This window comes from Miscanthus floridulus, unplaced genomic scaffold (genome assembly GCF_019320115.1).
Source record: "Miscanthus floridulus cultivar M001 unplaced genomic scaffold, ASM1932011v1 fs_671_2, whole genome shotgun sequence".
Classification (NCBI taxonomy): Eukaryota; Viridiplantae; Streptophyta; class Magnoliopsida; order Poales; family Poaceae; genus Miscanthus; species Miscanthus floridulus.
Window position 1 is genome coordinate 53,303 of NW_027097091.1, and position 16,137 is coordinate 69,439.

At 40.7% G+C, this 16,137-nt stretch overlaps 1 pseudogene; it reads left to right on the forward strand.

The window, feature by feature from the left end:
* Positions 1-942: 942 nt before the first annotated feature.
* On the forward strand, positions 943-12,392 carry LOC136532620 (uncharacterized; annotated as a pseudogene).
* The last annotated feature ends 3,745 nt before the right edge of the window (positions 12,393-16,137 follow it).

The following is a 16,137-nucleotide window of genomic DNA, read 5'->3' on the forward strand; positions in this document are numbered from 1 at the left end:
CCATGAAAATGGGGCATCCTAAAGGACACGTTACAAACTACTCCCTCCGTCCCCAGGTTATTTTGGTTTTTCTAGATACACAACTTTTATGACGTATATAGACATATTGTATATTTAGGTGCGTAGCAAAAACTATTTATCTAGAAAAGACAAAACAGCATATAATCTGGGACTGAGGGTGGCATGCACATATACTGAAACCAGCAGTATACAGAAATATCAGATGATCAGTTGCTCCCAAGAATGATGTGTGCATATACGTCACAGAAGAAGTTATGATTTGTGTTAAGCTTGACACTAAAATCTACCGGTCATTTATTTTGGCCCAGAAAGGTAGGTTCCTTGTATCTGTATCCTGCCATTCTGTAGTACAGGCGTCACGTATATCCATGGGGATGATGCACATGCACCAGAACCAACAAGGAGCAATGGGGAGTAATCGTTTTCAGAACACAAATACTACAAGGACTGATGAATTACTGCGCTCTTGATTAGGCAATTGCTACTAGTACTACTAATGCAGCAGTGAACTAATCATTTAATAACTCATGCTGTAACGCTTTTCTTTCCTTTTTTTTTTTGTTGCTATACTCCAAAATTATCAACTAATTAGAAGGCAAGACAAAATTGAAGAAGTAAAATGTAATTCTTCTTTTACATAATATCACTTCGGTTTGGTTGTGTTTGGATCTACAAAGGATTACATAAATTTACCAAAAATGCACATAAACCCGGGGCGAAGATGAAATACTTTCTCTCCTTCCGAAACATACATAAGCCAAGATTTCGTAAGCTACATCATGTGCTACCGGATTACCAAACTCCATGGCTAACAAATTTGTTAGAGGAGGGGACACAAAAAAAAAATTTGGGAAGAAAACGGTGCCCCTGCACTGCAGAAGTTAAAAAGCAATGGAAAGCAGGGAGGGAGGGGGCTGGAAAGGGAGCAGGGAGGGAAAGAAAGAGAGGAAGAAAAGGCAGTAAACGGACGCTACGACGCTCAGAGCCCAAGTGGTGCCGGATTTTTGTCAGTCTCCTCCCCAACTAGTCTCTTGTATCCAATACAACCTTTGCCTTCATTGACGCAGTTGCGTTTCACATCCCCTACTCTGCATTTGCACCCCCTCCCATGGCCTGAATTCAGAGGGCCCCGCCATTCGCCGCGCCCCCAAATCCGCCGCCTCATCGATCGGCCCGGTGCCGTCGGCAGAAGCGAGGCTCCGGTACTTAACCTGAAACCGTGTTTTTTTTATCAGCCGCTGTTTCTTGCCGTTTTGACCGCCTTGTTTCCCCCAATTTTTCGAACTTTCTTGGTGGTTCGGTTTAGGGGAAATGGTTGAATCTTTCTGGTCCGGATTCTTGGTCCGGGAATTCCGGGAGTTGGTACTTGCTTCTTGTGTTCTTGGAATGGCCTCGGGCTGAGGATTTTGGCTGGTTTGTTCCGATGCAGGTTCTTGGTTTCTTGGCGGCCGAATCTAACGGAATATGATGGACGATGGGGGAAGCCAAGGGATTAAGAAGGTGCATTTCAGGGATTCGTCCTCCCAGCACCCTATAGTTACCTACAAGAGGCGCCGGCAGCAGAAGCCACAGACACAGCAGCAACTGCCGCAGTCACCACCACCACATCAGCAGCAACCGGAGCCACAGCCACAGCTGCAGCCGCTGCCGCTGCAGCAAATGGAGCCACAGCCACAGGTGGAGCCGGAGCCAAAGGCTGGAGATGTGCTGGCACAGCAGGTATAATAATCATTTAACTTTACAAGGAAACCTACAATACCTTTGTGTTGAAATGGAAAGAGATTTCATCTCCAATCTTTCACAGTTACTTGAAATTTGCAAATGCTACTGCTTGTAACCTATGTGCTCACCAGGGTTCCACATTCATCTTGCAAGTATCGAATAACATAGAAATTGTTGGTGTTTGCAAAGGACTGATTCTGCACTGTGGTTTGCATTAGAATGATGAGGATGTTCTTGTGCATCATACAAGCAGTGCATCAGTAATATGCATTTTGCAAATACAGTAAGCATCATGAATTTGTTGGAGTTGCCTCCTGGAGTAAAGTTACCAAAATGATGAAGTATTAGTGAGTAGATTAAGAGCTTGCTATATATATATATATATATATATATCAAATTAGGTTGATGACATAAGTCGATACTTGACATGTTATTCTATGGCTGAGTCCATTTTTTCCTGACTTGTATGTTCATGTTAATACTTGTTGCTCATGTTGGTATTCTGTAGAGTAGAATCACATTTGGTCCTTCAGCAGGTGCGTATGAAATTTGTCATAACAGTGTGTGTTGGTGTTGTATGTCTATCATTCTTTCTATTAATGTAATGATGCACAGATCTCCTGCATACTCGAGAAAAAAAAATTACATTTGGCTCTGATTAAATCAAGCAAAACTGGATGTAATGGAGGCGTGCCCTCTCCCTGTCTCTCTGCCTCACTATAAGAATGGGATACTATGGATCAAGCATAGAATGTTTCTGCTTATTTAATATACTTAAAAAATCATCGCAGCTGATTGATAAACTCTGTAGGTTTCACCTTCTTAGGATGTAAGTGTGGGTTCTTTGGTTCCATAGGACTAAATTATTCTAAAAATTGAATTATTTTGGGTTAATTTGTATTATCTTTTTCTTGAAGAACTACATTGGTTACAACTTTTTTAACATCTACTCCTGGATTTGTATTTTTCAATTTTCCCTTCAGTATGGAGGCCAATTTCTATTTAGTTTTCTTGTCATAGTTAGCTGCGTTGATACAAGGAAACTTCTCATGATTTGTATTCACAGATTAGTTATATCATATGGTTGCATTAATTTCATCAACATCATGAGAGAGGGGAATTGTTCTGGGCTGAGGCAAAAGGATTCTGTCAACGTTCCATGTATTTTTTGATATTACAATGCCACAATGCAATTGAAGATAGAACATTCTGTTCTGCACAGCCAACATTTTTCTGATTAACACATAGCTTTTGCATACGAGGAAATTTGATACCAGTATATTTTTGCCATGTTGAAGAAAAAACCTTGAGTTGTACTTCAGCCTTTGGGAAAAAAAATAGAATACTATGTAGGCGATTTTCCTTTGCTTAACTTTAAATGTTCTCTTGCATTTCTGAATTTCGCTTCATCACTTGTTAAGGCGATTATACCTCATACATTTTACTTTAGGCCATTCATTTGCTATGCCTTGACTGATCTGATGAACTTCAGATACATATGGCTAAATTACATCTTACCTCTTCTACACGATGATTTGAAACTTTATAATTTTGCAGAGTAAAGATACTTTTTGGAAAAGTAGGGATATGGGATGGAAGTATGGCATAATGATTGATGAAAATAGACAACACTGGAAGTGTATGTATTGTGGCCTAATTAGGTACGGTGGTGGTGTATCTAGACTCAAACGGCATCTAGCTGGTGATTTAGATGTCAAAATGTGCCCTAAAGTTCCAGCAGATGTTGTTGAGGAGATAAGGGAGCATTTGCGGAAGAAACGAGAGAGACGGAGGAAGCGAGCTGCACAAAATGGTGGTGACAATGTAAAGACTAAGAGCCCTTCTGGTTATGCTGATGTTGAAAAGGATCTTCTACCTTCTGATTCAGTGCTTCCCAATGGAACGGGCACTAATGTTCTTGAAGAAGTCACTAACCAAACGAGTTCAGTTCATCACGATACTACTCCCAGGGTATATAAATGGACAATAAGCATTTTCTTTTTTTCTCTTTGATTTGTTTTGTACTCAATGTAACACCTACTGATTCTTACTTGTTTTGGGGGGATTGGTGGTGTGTGTGTGTGTGGGGGGGGGGGGGGGGGGGGGGGGGGGGGGCTGAATCACTTAAATTTAGTAACATGTGCAGCCATGTTGGCAGATGATTCCAATCTTTGGAAAGAAAAATGGGCAAACTATAAAGGGTGATCCTATTTGGCTAAACCATTATGCATTGACCATTTGTGATAAGAATGGTGTCAATAAAATATAAAATTACTTCGTACCTGTGAGATTGTAAATTTGTCTAATGTATCCATGAAGACTAGCACTGAAGGGAAAAATGACTTAGGATGATAAACTGGCCACTGTTAACCTTTTGCACACTCCTTGTACCTAAGTACTTAATATCAGCAACCGCTTAACTAATTTCAGATCTTCAACAAACTTTTGGTTTCTTGTGAATACTGACGTTACCATTAATCTTTTGTGTTCACAAAATTCAAATTGGTTTGCAGTTTCCAATGTTGCGAGCAAGGGATATTGGCTGGGAGCATGCTGTGGATCTTGATGGAAATAAAAGACGGTGGCAATGCAAGTTCTGTTCTCTTTGTCGAAGTGGTGGTGTAACTACTTTGAAGGCTCATCTCATTGATGACAGCTGCCCAAACGTTCCAAAGGAAATTTCAAAGAAAGTATCAAACTTCATTGAAGAGAAAAGAGCAACACGCCTTCTTTTGAATAATTATGTCTTTAATGTTGATGAGGATTTCAACACACAAGTTGAAGGAGAAGTGACTGTAGAATATGTAAATGAACAACAACCTTCGAGAAATACTACATATGTGCAAACATTAGATAAGGGTGCTATTAATGAGGTATCGTTGCTGTCCTTTTGTCTTCACCTTACAGTTTTGCCATATCATTAGCTCTCAATGCAGTAGCCATGTCATAGGGAAAGAAAAAGAGAATTCTGAGGATTATTAGTGAGTCCAAATGTCTTGTGAGACTTTGATGGCAGATTCTCATTTCTTTTTCAACATTTTCCCCTTGTAGCTAAGCATCAAATCTTTATTCTTGAGCCTTTAAGGGCGGGCCTGGTGCAAGCAGTAGAGTCTTACCACCTGTGACCGGAAGGTCCCGGGTTCGAGTCGCGGTCTCCTCGCATTGCACAGGCGAGGGTAAGGCTTGCCACTGACACCCTTCCCCAGACTCCGCACAGAGCGGGAGCTCTCTGCACTGGGTACGCCCTTTAAGGGATGTTGTTACCAAGCGGTTGGCATATTGGGAGTGTAGTACTCCCTCTATTTCTTTTATAAGGCATATTAGGATTTGAGAAAGTCTTTTAAGTTCCAGATATACTATGCTTAATAATTTCTCTTACAATATATTATCAATTACGTCAAACTAACGGCATACTTAAAGACATGTGAAATATGAATCTGTTGATGCATCTTTTGTGCACTAAACAAAATTTTGACTATTGGTCAAAATTTACAATGTTTGACTTTTTTTATTCAAGTACGCCCCATATTTTGAAATGGAGGGAATACTGTTATTTAGGGGCATATATCTTGTATGAACCTCTATTTAGCTTGACCAACACAGCTAGTAGACATAGGGGGAGGGATGTTCTACAATCCTGCTACCTGAATTCATTATTTCCAGTGATGTGGACGAAACATACATCACTGGAACTTAGCTATTTGTTTTAACATAAAACTTACCCCCCTTTTTTTGTGTGTGGAGAAGATAGCAGCTGGAAGCAAGCAATGTGGTGCAGAAAGTAGTGGCCAGCCAGTTGAGCGTTGTGATCAGCCTGAAGAGCAGTGCACAATGGATTATGGCAGGATGGATCAAGTGACTAGCAATAAGAACCAGATTTTGGACAAGAATACTGAGAATTCAAAAAATACCAAGGTACTTCACCTTCATAAACCTTACAGGAAAATGAAAGTTGGTTGTCCCTGGAGGAAGCTGTCTCTTTCTCTCCCCTGTTATTGAGTTATTAGGTCTTTTTCTTATTTTAATAAATAAAATATTTCTGTTTTAAATAAAAAATATATACTATGCTTTGAGCTTTAAAATTGGTTGTAGATGTTGAAACCATGCCGGAAAAGTGAGTTTAACACAAGGAAGCACATAATTATTGTTGATCAAAGTGCGAGGCATTGGAGGTGTAGATACTGTGGCATGGATGGGTATGGTAAAAAGTTTTGGCTCCATTATCATCTTGCTGGTGCATTTCGTCGGCCTAAGTGTCCAAATGTTCCTAGAGAAGTCTTTGCAAAAGCAAGACGCCATGTTCTGACAAAGAGAAGGCTAAAAAAGAATAAAGCTGAGCAACAAATTCCTTCCAGTCCACATATTCTTGGCCAATCCAGTGAAGAACGGCAGAACAATGATCCATTATGTGGGAATCAGTCTCAACTGTTAATAAACAATGAACCTAGGGAGGTACTGTTACTATTTGTACTCACTTTCCCTGTTTTTACTGATCCTGTGATGCCATATAATTGTTCATTATTCTGAGAATTGGAATAACAATCCACTATGTGCCATCCTTCATCTGTTCATTATAGAGGTGCAAGATCACCGATCTTCTATGCACTAGATCTATATCTTGTCCCTTTGCAACTTTCTTCCACAGTTTAAGTTGCATTAATCATGTATAATAATCAGAATTCAAGTTTTTTTTCTTGAATACCCAGAAGAATCAGGATGTTAAGTTTTATTTGCAAAGCTTCCCTGATTAACACGATGTGTATTGGCTCCTTTAAAACACATCTGAAAACTGTCAGATCCAGGATTAAGCTGGGATTTTGCTGATTGGAGCTGAAGTGACTTATAGATGCCCCTCAATTTGCCATTGATTTTTTCTGCCCTTTTTCTGCTATTCAGTGGAGCATGTTGTTTTATCATACTATTTGGAAACAAAACTAGTGGAACCCTACTTTGCCACTATGTCAATGACAAGTGGGGCCTGACCCCACATGTCATTGACACACTCGATGGTGTTTTTGGCAAAGTGCAATCCCACTTATAGTATGATGACAATCTCTATAGCTTTTATGCACAACATTTTGTGTCTCTTGTATGGTTGACTTTAGATGTTAATATAAAGCTGTATCAGACGAGAAATTGCTAAGAATCAACAAGATAACTTAAAAATTTTCTTTTGGGAACTTGCACTTAAATTTTCCCTAAAGAAAAATCTTATTGGATATGAAATAATATTGACATTACGCAATAGATGCGTTTTTTATGGTGTACCTCCTTGTTTGGCTAGAGCCTTTTTGCTTGCTAGTGAGGAAATCCAGTTGTGGGGTTTGGCTGGGGCTAAAGGTATTTTTTTACCTTTTCGCGCAGTTGTCACAGTAGTGTGTGTGTGTGTGTGTGCGCGCGGTTGTAAGGTTGCAGTTGTATGTGGTGTTATGGGTTCTTTCCCTGGCGCAAAGGTGATTTGTAGTCGTTTTGGGTGTGTGTGGTGTTTTGTAAGGGTTCCCCCATTTTTCTTCTTAATACAATGTACACAGGTCTCCTGTGTGATAAACATGTGACTTTTATAGTAATGATAATAACTAATTAAGTACAAAATGGTCTTACAAGCTTCTTTTAAGTATACATAGGTTAACAAGACCATGATAACAAAGAATCTAATCTGTCTATGCACAGATCATTGCTCAAGAAATTGCTATACAGTAAGATTGTCCTGTAGCCAGGATAAATGATGTGATAGGAATTTCCTAGGAGCTCTTAACTTCAAGAGATTCATGTCAAACAACACCATTCTCTTCAATCAATACTTGTTTGGAGGCACCTCATCAAAGATGGATCTGTTTCTCTGTAACTAATGTGCCAGCATCCAGGAGTTATGAGCTCTATGAAGGCCATTTTGTTATGATGAACAATTACTCTAGCTGCTTCAAGTCCTATTCAAAACCCCAAAGGTCCTCAGTCTAAACTGGCAACCAAAGAACAAGTGATCACAATCTGATTGAATCCTGAGGCTGTTCTTTAGTGGCCATGTTGATAAAAGAATCATATCTCCAACTTTAAAAAAAAATAGAACAGGAAACTGTTTGAATGAAAACATAGACTGTTACAGTTTGTTATGTCCAACTTAGTCTTTAATTGAATTCATTCTTTCACCGAGGGGTTTATTTGTTTAATTTTCAGGCTGCTTTTTATCCCTTAGTTTAAGTTCATATTTAAGAGGAATGTTCTCTGAATTTTTAGGTACACAATTACCCTGCAGTGCTAAGGGACAGTGCATGGGAACATTCTCTGATATATGAGAAAGAAAACGGAAACTGGAAGTGCAAGTGGTGCAGTATTGAGGGTGATCATGGTTTAACTAGATTGAAGTGGCATCTTGTTGGATGGCAGAACCACCCTCAGTGCCCAAATATTCCAATGGATGTTGCTGAAAAGATGAAGGATCAAATGATGTCAAAGGAGGAGCAGAAAGCGAGATCAGGTTTATTTGACGGTAATGGCTATTGTGACGTGCTGTGCTCTTCTAAGAGTTCACAACTTGATCAGGACCATCTCACTGCAACAATACATGACAGATGTTCTTCCCAGGCTTTTGACCAAGCTAACAGTGAATTAAAAGAATGCAACATGTTATCCAGTACTACTCTTCTTTCACAAGAGAGTTACAATCCTCAGGTGCATCATGAGGATCCTCAGGTGTGTCATGAGCAAGAGAGGAATGAGGTTGCCACCTCTTCAGAACCTGGCTGTGAGCAAGGTCAGAGGATGCACTGGCAGTCGCAAAATAAGGTGTAGTAACCTTAGAGCTCTGGTACCATGTTAATTTCAGAAGTGGAGATTATTGACAACTGCACACTTTATTTAGTAGAATGTAGTACAAGGTAGCTAGCCCTAGATTATGTGGCCCTTATAAAGTTATATAGTAGCTATGCTCACCTAACAGATGCAATGTACATCTTTGGTGGTCTATTAGGAGTCTAGGGCCAGAATTCATGCAACACTGTTTGTACGATTCTTGGCTGTATCAGCTATTCATACTACTGGAACTCATCATCAGCTGTAGTTGGATCTCTAGGCTGTACAAGGGTGAAAACCATATATGACTCCTTTGGCGCATCATTAGTTAGAACTAGCAACATGGATACTAGCAGTAAGTCAACACTATATTGACTAACTGGAACATTTTTCTTACTGAAAGACTTGTCATCTATGTAGAAGTAAACACTAATGGCACTTTCTTGCCTTCCTTAGGTATAATCGCATGGAAATCAGCAATCCACGTTCCTGAACCATGAAGTAGTCTTTAGATCCCTTGGAAATATTACTATTTTTTTGAAAGAACAACAGCAGGGGAAGCCCCCACTGTTAGTAATTTATTAAACCAAAAAGAACCAACTGTACAAAAGAGACAGAACAAAAAACAGCAGCAAAAGAAGGAGACAGGTAGCCTGAGGCAGGCTGGACCAAACTATGTACACAAATCTATCCAAGAAAGGAAGGGAGAGCGCTTGTTTTCAGAGATCCTGTGAGCTTGTAGGCGAGCTTCATCAATGAAACCTGTTGTTGGTGGTTCATGTTACTATTATATGCCCTTTGATATAATCTTTTTCCTTTTTGTTGGTGGTTCATGTTACTTGGGATTAAAAGACTTCGTTGTTGTTGCTGTTTTACAACATTTCTGCTGGACTAACGTGTTAAGTACTAAAAAGTGTTCATTGTGCAGCCAATGATGGAAGAAGGACCTCATGGGAATGGATTATGTGGTGACACAACCAAGTTGGAGGAACAAAGAAGTGACTTTGGAATTAGTGACTGCTGGAGATATGTGTTGGGTAGACTAATGCATTTGCCTGATGTACAAGAGGATGCTGGAATTGGGACATGCATCCGCGATGCTCTTCTCTATGGTTGTGCTGAATTTGGCACAGTAAGTGTGAAAATCACAGACATTCTTGCATTGTTATATTATGTTAGCATTAGTAATCTATAGAACAATGAATTATCATATGCTACATACTCTTTGGATAAAACGGTAGGTCATCAACACCTCTTTTCATAATACTGTAGCTGTAATAATATATTTAAAGGATAAATCATCATGATATCATCTTCAGTAATCTTTTTCTGGGCTTATATCAGGTAGCTGACAAAATGGAAATGGATCGTGATAAAACAGTGAATGCGAACACTGCTAGGTGCCAGAATATTCTTATGGACATTTTAAGATCGGAGAACTTTGCTTTGTTGTGCACTGTACTCTGCAGAACTGTACATCAAGATGGGGAAAGAACTAGATATTTGATTTTGGTCTGATTGATTCAAGGATGAAAATGGAAATTATGGGCATGAACCTGAATTATTCGTGCATGATCTGAAACTGGTACCAACTTCATGACTTTTGGGTTGATATTTCTTCTAGTTTTGTGTCATGTGTTTTGAAATTTTAGACTCCTATTAAATTGCAAACGTAGTGTTGTTGCGCACATGCGTCCAGTACCTAGATCTTACATTATATAGTGGTTTTCTTTGATATATATATCTCTGTAGTTCAGGTACACAATCTCGGTTTCAAGGCCCTTAGTTGTAGTGTGGTTTGTTGGCCATGGTGATTTTTTCTTTTTGTGAGTTTTGAGTGGTGTGTGTGTTGTGGGTGGGTGGGAAGGGGGGGGGGGGGGCAAGCCTCCCCCTTGTTTTTGTACATTATGTACTTCTTTGTCTTAATGTGACACACAGCTCTCTTGCATTGTTCGAGAAAAAGTTCAGATACACAATTTATTTTATTTTCTGCATTTGTAAACATTGTGTTTCAGCACTGCTATTTTTACCTATGCTGAGCAGACATTTTTTGGTGGGTATATATTTTATAAATTTTTTCATAGTGGTTTGTTAATCGTCATTTTTATATTGTTGCAGTTATGGGAAGATCTTAAAGTGGCTGGTCAAGATATTATTCACCTAGCAAATAATCTATCAAGCCTCACAGAGGACTCCTACGAAAAGCTGGCAAGTGCTTGATACCTGAGTTTATTTGAATTCTCAATGTCTCAAAATTTTCCCCTAAACTTTCTGATTGACCTTCGTTTTTTTGCTTTTTAGTTCTAATAAGAATGCCTTGAATATCAGATATATTTGCATTTAATTTGTTCAGTTGTGTAGTTGGTATATACATTGGCACTGAAATTTGGAATCTGATATTAAATTTTCTAGGTTGGAAGAGAGAGAGGATCAGATGATGGTGAGCTCAATGTGAGTGCTTTGTTGTCAACGTTTTGCTTTATTGGCTCTTCTGTTTAAATTATGCATTTCCTCACTTTGTTCAATATTGCGCTACCTCTATTGCAGGGAGCTGTGGTGGCCAGGTCTGAACCCAAAAACCTAGTTCAATCAAATGCATTGGTACCCTTGACCTCACAAGGCTTTTAACCAATGGATGAACCTGGGCCTTCTGATCTTTCTGATGTATATAAAGACAGTATCTGCAACCAATGTGGAAAAGAAGCAAGAGCCGGTAGCATTCTCAAATGTTATAGGTGCATGCTACCTTGCCACATTTCATGCATTGCGGCTACTGATTCATCCATTTCAACTGGAAGGTGGTGTTTGTAAAAACTGCAGCGCTGGCTCTAAGGAACCAGTTGAAGGAGACATGGTCTTAGCCCATTACTATCCAAATTGCTTGCATGAAAATTGTGTTGTCTGCGATAGACTGGCGGCCTGCAGGTCTCCAAAATGTGAAGATGCACCTAATGATAACTCAAGAGCAATGGTCATTTCCAGTGTGGACTCCTTCTCTGACCCAGAACTGCCAGAGATTGATACATGTTACTCATGCAAGATATGTGGAGATACTGAAGAGGATGAGAAGAGGTTCTTGATATGCGGCCACGTCCACTGCCTATACAAGTACTACCACATTCGGTGCCTGAAGTCCAAGCAGATTTCAAGCAATGTCCAGCGGGACCAACCGTGCTGGTACTGCCCATCTTGCCTTTGCCGAGTTTGTCTGTCTGACAAAGATGATGATCTGACCATCCTGTGTGATGGCTGCGACGAGGCTTACCATCTCTACTGCATTACACCTCGCCGTACTTCGATACCCAAGGGGCATTGGTATTGCTCATCGTGTAGCGTGGAGGAGAGCAAAAGAGGGGATGAGACAGTATGAGAGGACGCTGATGAAACAACACCAGAAGGACGATGCAGGACTGCAAAGTTGGAATTATGATGGTGTGGACCTGCTACTATCTGCCGCGGAGCAGCTCAGAGAAGATGAGCAGCTGGTGACTCGTACAAATTAGCGTGGGACCTTTCATTGCAGCTAGACTGTGGTTCTTTTGCTCTGTAAGTAAAGTGGATTTTGCTTTTCAGAGACTTGAAGGATTTGTTTGAAGAGGAGAGGCCTGCCTCAGGATCAGAAGGCTCGGGCAAGGGCACTCAACAAATTTGCTGCAGTCCTCTCACGGACTGATGAAAATACAAGATCTTCAAACAGCGTTCGCCTTTTGAGCTGCGTGCTACATGCTAACAATGCTGTAGGAGATTTGTCTTCTGTCTTTTTTTGCTTTGTTGCACCTGCTTGAGGTGATACTTAACTAAATACACCTTACCGGTATCCGAACTGTAAGGGATGCTGTTAACTTCAAGGTGGTTACGTAGCTTGTATCTTGTGTGCTTGCAGGTGCAATTTTGCAGGAAAATCTCCAATTTGAGAGAGCAAAATGTCTTTCAAAATTGCCTCAGGTTTTGTTAAGGCTGTTATTATGCCTTTGTGGTCTGAATTATTGTAGACATAGGCACATAGCATCTGACACTACCGTGCTGTTTGGTTTGTTCCAAAGTAACGGAAACGTAAATTGAATTAGTTCAAACGTAAATCCCGCCGGTAACGTCCGCAGCTTTATTATCATTTACGTTTGCGTTACATTTCTCTGCACCAAACAGCTTGTACTTTGCAATGTTAATTCCTTGAGAACTACTACGACTATAACACACTACTCTGGTTGTAACAGCATCTCCAATAGTCCCCCTTGTCTAACCCCCAATGAGAAAAAAAAAAACTATTATTTTGGAGATCCTATAGCTCCAGCAGTTCCAAACTCAACTCTAATAGAAAAAAAATTCTTAATCCCTCAAATCATAGCCGGCCCACCTATCAAATAAAAGGAAGATCTCTTCTCCTCCAATCCACTATTTTCTCATTGGGGATTGGATTTTCTCATTCCAGAGAGAATACCTTCGGAGCCTCAAAACATGTTTTACGGCTCCGTTCACTTTCGCTGGAAAAATAAGACGAAACACTATTTCGGCTGATTTGTTGTGAGAGAAAAACACTGTTCCGGCTGAAAAAACAAGCTGAAAAAGACGGATTATAAGAGAAGCGAACAGGGCCTATATCTCCTCCAATAACTAGTTTTGGGGGGTTGGAGTTTTCTCCTACTGCTGGAGATGCTCTTAAGCCGCTACTCTGCATTGCCTAGCGAAGCTATCAACAGCGTGTCTGGTCGCTGGTTAGTTTCTAGGCTGATAAGCCTGGCGGGTACTAATTTGTTGTGAAGAGAAAAATACTGTTGGCTGGTTGATAAGCCCTGGCCGAAACCAACCAACGAACATGCTGAGCATCTATAGTTAGTTTTCGTAACAAATATTATTCAAGGAACAAGGCCATGCCTCTGTGGCGTGTTCACGTCGCGGCGCTGGTTTATTAGTCTGCTGTTTCATGCAAGGTTCTACGTAGCGGGTTACAATCGCGTTTGTCAATTTTGATCTGGGTTTGAGTGCTTTTGAAAGATTAATCGATTACTAAACACCTTATTCTTTTTTAGCATGTTCCTGTTAAGGAACTTTAAACTTCACCACAGCACATGGTAGAACCAGGACGTTTTGTTGAAAACTACTCTCAAATCATGGATTTAGAGTGTTTTTTCATAGATTTCTAGAAACCGCAGGTGGCAATGGCAACGATATCGGTGTGTGACACTGGGGGTGACCAAAAAGTTAAGTGAGCTCGTTTCTTTGCTTTTTTATATTGAAGATCAATTTTTATTTTTTATGAGATTACTTTTTTCTTTCAAACATTTATTAGAAAGTTGCAAAACCAATTTTTTTGGAGTTTTTCGTTATACAATTGGAGATGCTCTTTATAGACTGCTTGGTTGGCTTCTAATTTTTGTCCAACCAAAATATTATAAGATTTTTTTTTAATTTTAACACTTTTTTTAATCTAATTTTAAATCTAACATTGTCGGTTTTTTTTAAACTAACACTTTTGGCCGCGCCTATTGCCCTGGCGCGGCCAAATGCCTGTGTCACGCGCATGCATGGTTGGAGCGACAGCGGTGTGAAAGGTCCTAATATGGCTAGAGGGGGGTGAATAGCCTATTTAAAATTCTACAAATCAACTAGAGCAATTTGATTAGTAAGACAAATAGCGAAATATAAACTTGCTCTAGCTCTACAAGGGTTTTGCAAGCCACCTATCCACCAATTCTAGTTGCAATGATTACTAGACACACAACTTGCTATGATACTACTCACTAAGAGCTCTCAATCTTGCTACACTAAAGAGCTCAACTAGATGAACTTAAATAACAAATCAAGCTCTCAATTCTAATTACACTAAAGAGCTTGCCACAACTAGTTTGCAAGAATATAAAAGAGTAAGTAGGGTGATTATACGCCGTGTTTGTAGAGGGATAAACCAATCACAAGATGAAGATACAAATCAATCACCGGGAGAATATCAAAGGGCAAGAGACAACCGATTTTCTCCCCGAGGTTCACGTGCTTGCCAACACGCTACGTCCCCGTTGTGTCGACCAACACTTGGTGGTTCGGCGGCCTAAGAGGTGTTGCACAAACCTCGTCCCACACAAATGGACACCGCAAGAACCTACCCACAAGTGAGGTAACTCAATGATACGAGTAATTTACTAGAGTTATCTTTCGATACTCCGCCGGGGAAGGTACAACTCTCCTCACAATCAACGGAGACGGCCCCTACGAACAATCACCAACTCGTTGCCGATCCTCCACCGTTGCACCGAGCCGTCTAGGTGGTGGCAACTACCAAGAGTAACAAGCGAAATCCGTAGCGCAACACGAATACCAAGTGCCTCTAGATGCAATCACTCGAGCAATGCACTTGGATTCTCTTCCAATCTCACAAAGATGATGGATCAATGATGGAGATGAGTGGGAGGGCTTTGGCTAAGCTCACAAGGTTGCTTTGTCAATGAAAATGTGCAAGAGAGTGAGCTTGAGCCGACCATGGGGCTTAACTAGAAGCCCCATGAAATAGAGCCGTTGGCTCAAATATTTTGGCTGACTGCGCCATCGACCGGACGCTCGGTCAGAAAGCACCGGACGCTCCGACCGTGAATACCGGACGTGTTCGGTAGCTCCCAGACTGCCATGTGTCCAGTTCAAACCAACCCAGCCGTTGCTGCCCATTCTGTCGACGACCAGACGTTCATACCGGACGCACAAACACAAATGACCGGACGCTGAGCCACTGCGTCCGGTCGAGTCTAGTAAGCCTCTAGGGTCGATCGGACGCGTCAGTTAAAAACTGACCGAACGCTGAGCTCAGCGTCCAGTCGAGTACAGTAAGCACCCACGGACAACCGGATGCGTCCGGTCACACCGGACCAGACGCTGCCAGCGTCCGATCAACTGATCTGTTGAGCACAGTGTTTGCTGATTCACACCGGACGTGTTCGGTGTGGCGACCGGACGTGTCTGGTCGCTGAGTTCATCGCCAAATACCGGACGTGTCCAGTCACCATACCAGACGCGTCTGGTCACTCTGTAACCAGCGTGACTAACTCCTTTTCAACTCTATCTTCTTCACTCTTGCTCAATTGTGCCAACCACCAAGTGTATCACCTTGTGCACACGTGTTAGCATATTTTCACAAACTTTGTCAAGGGTGTTAGCACTCCACTAGATCCTAAATACATATGCAATGAGTTAGAGCATCTAGTGGCACTTTGATAACCGCATTTCGATACAAGTTCCACCCCTCTTAATAGTACGGCTATCGATCCTAAATGTGATCACACTCGCTAAGTGTCTTGATCACCGAAATAAAATGGCTCCTATAATTTTACCTTTGCCTTGAGCCTTTTGTTTTTTCTTTCTTCTTTTCCAAGTTTAAGCATTTTATCATTACCATGCCATCACCATCGTCATGATCTTTGCCATTGCTTCATCACTTGGAGTAGTGCTACCTATTTCATAATCACTTTGATAAACTAGGTTAGCACTTAGGGTTTCATCAATTAACCAAAACCAAACTAGAGCTTTCAATCACCCCCTTTTTGGTAATTGATGACAACCCTTTCACAAAGATATGAATTGAGATTTAATTGAATTCACGTTGCTTGCCCAAGCATATTTACC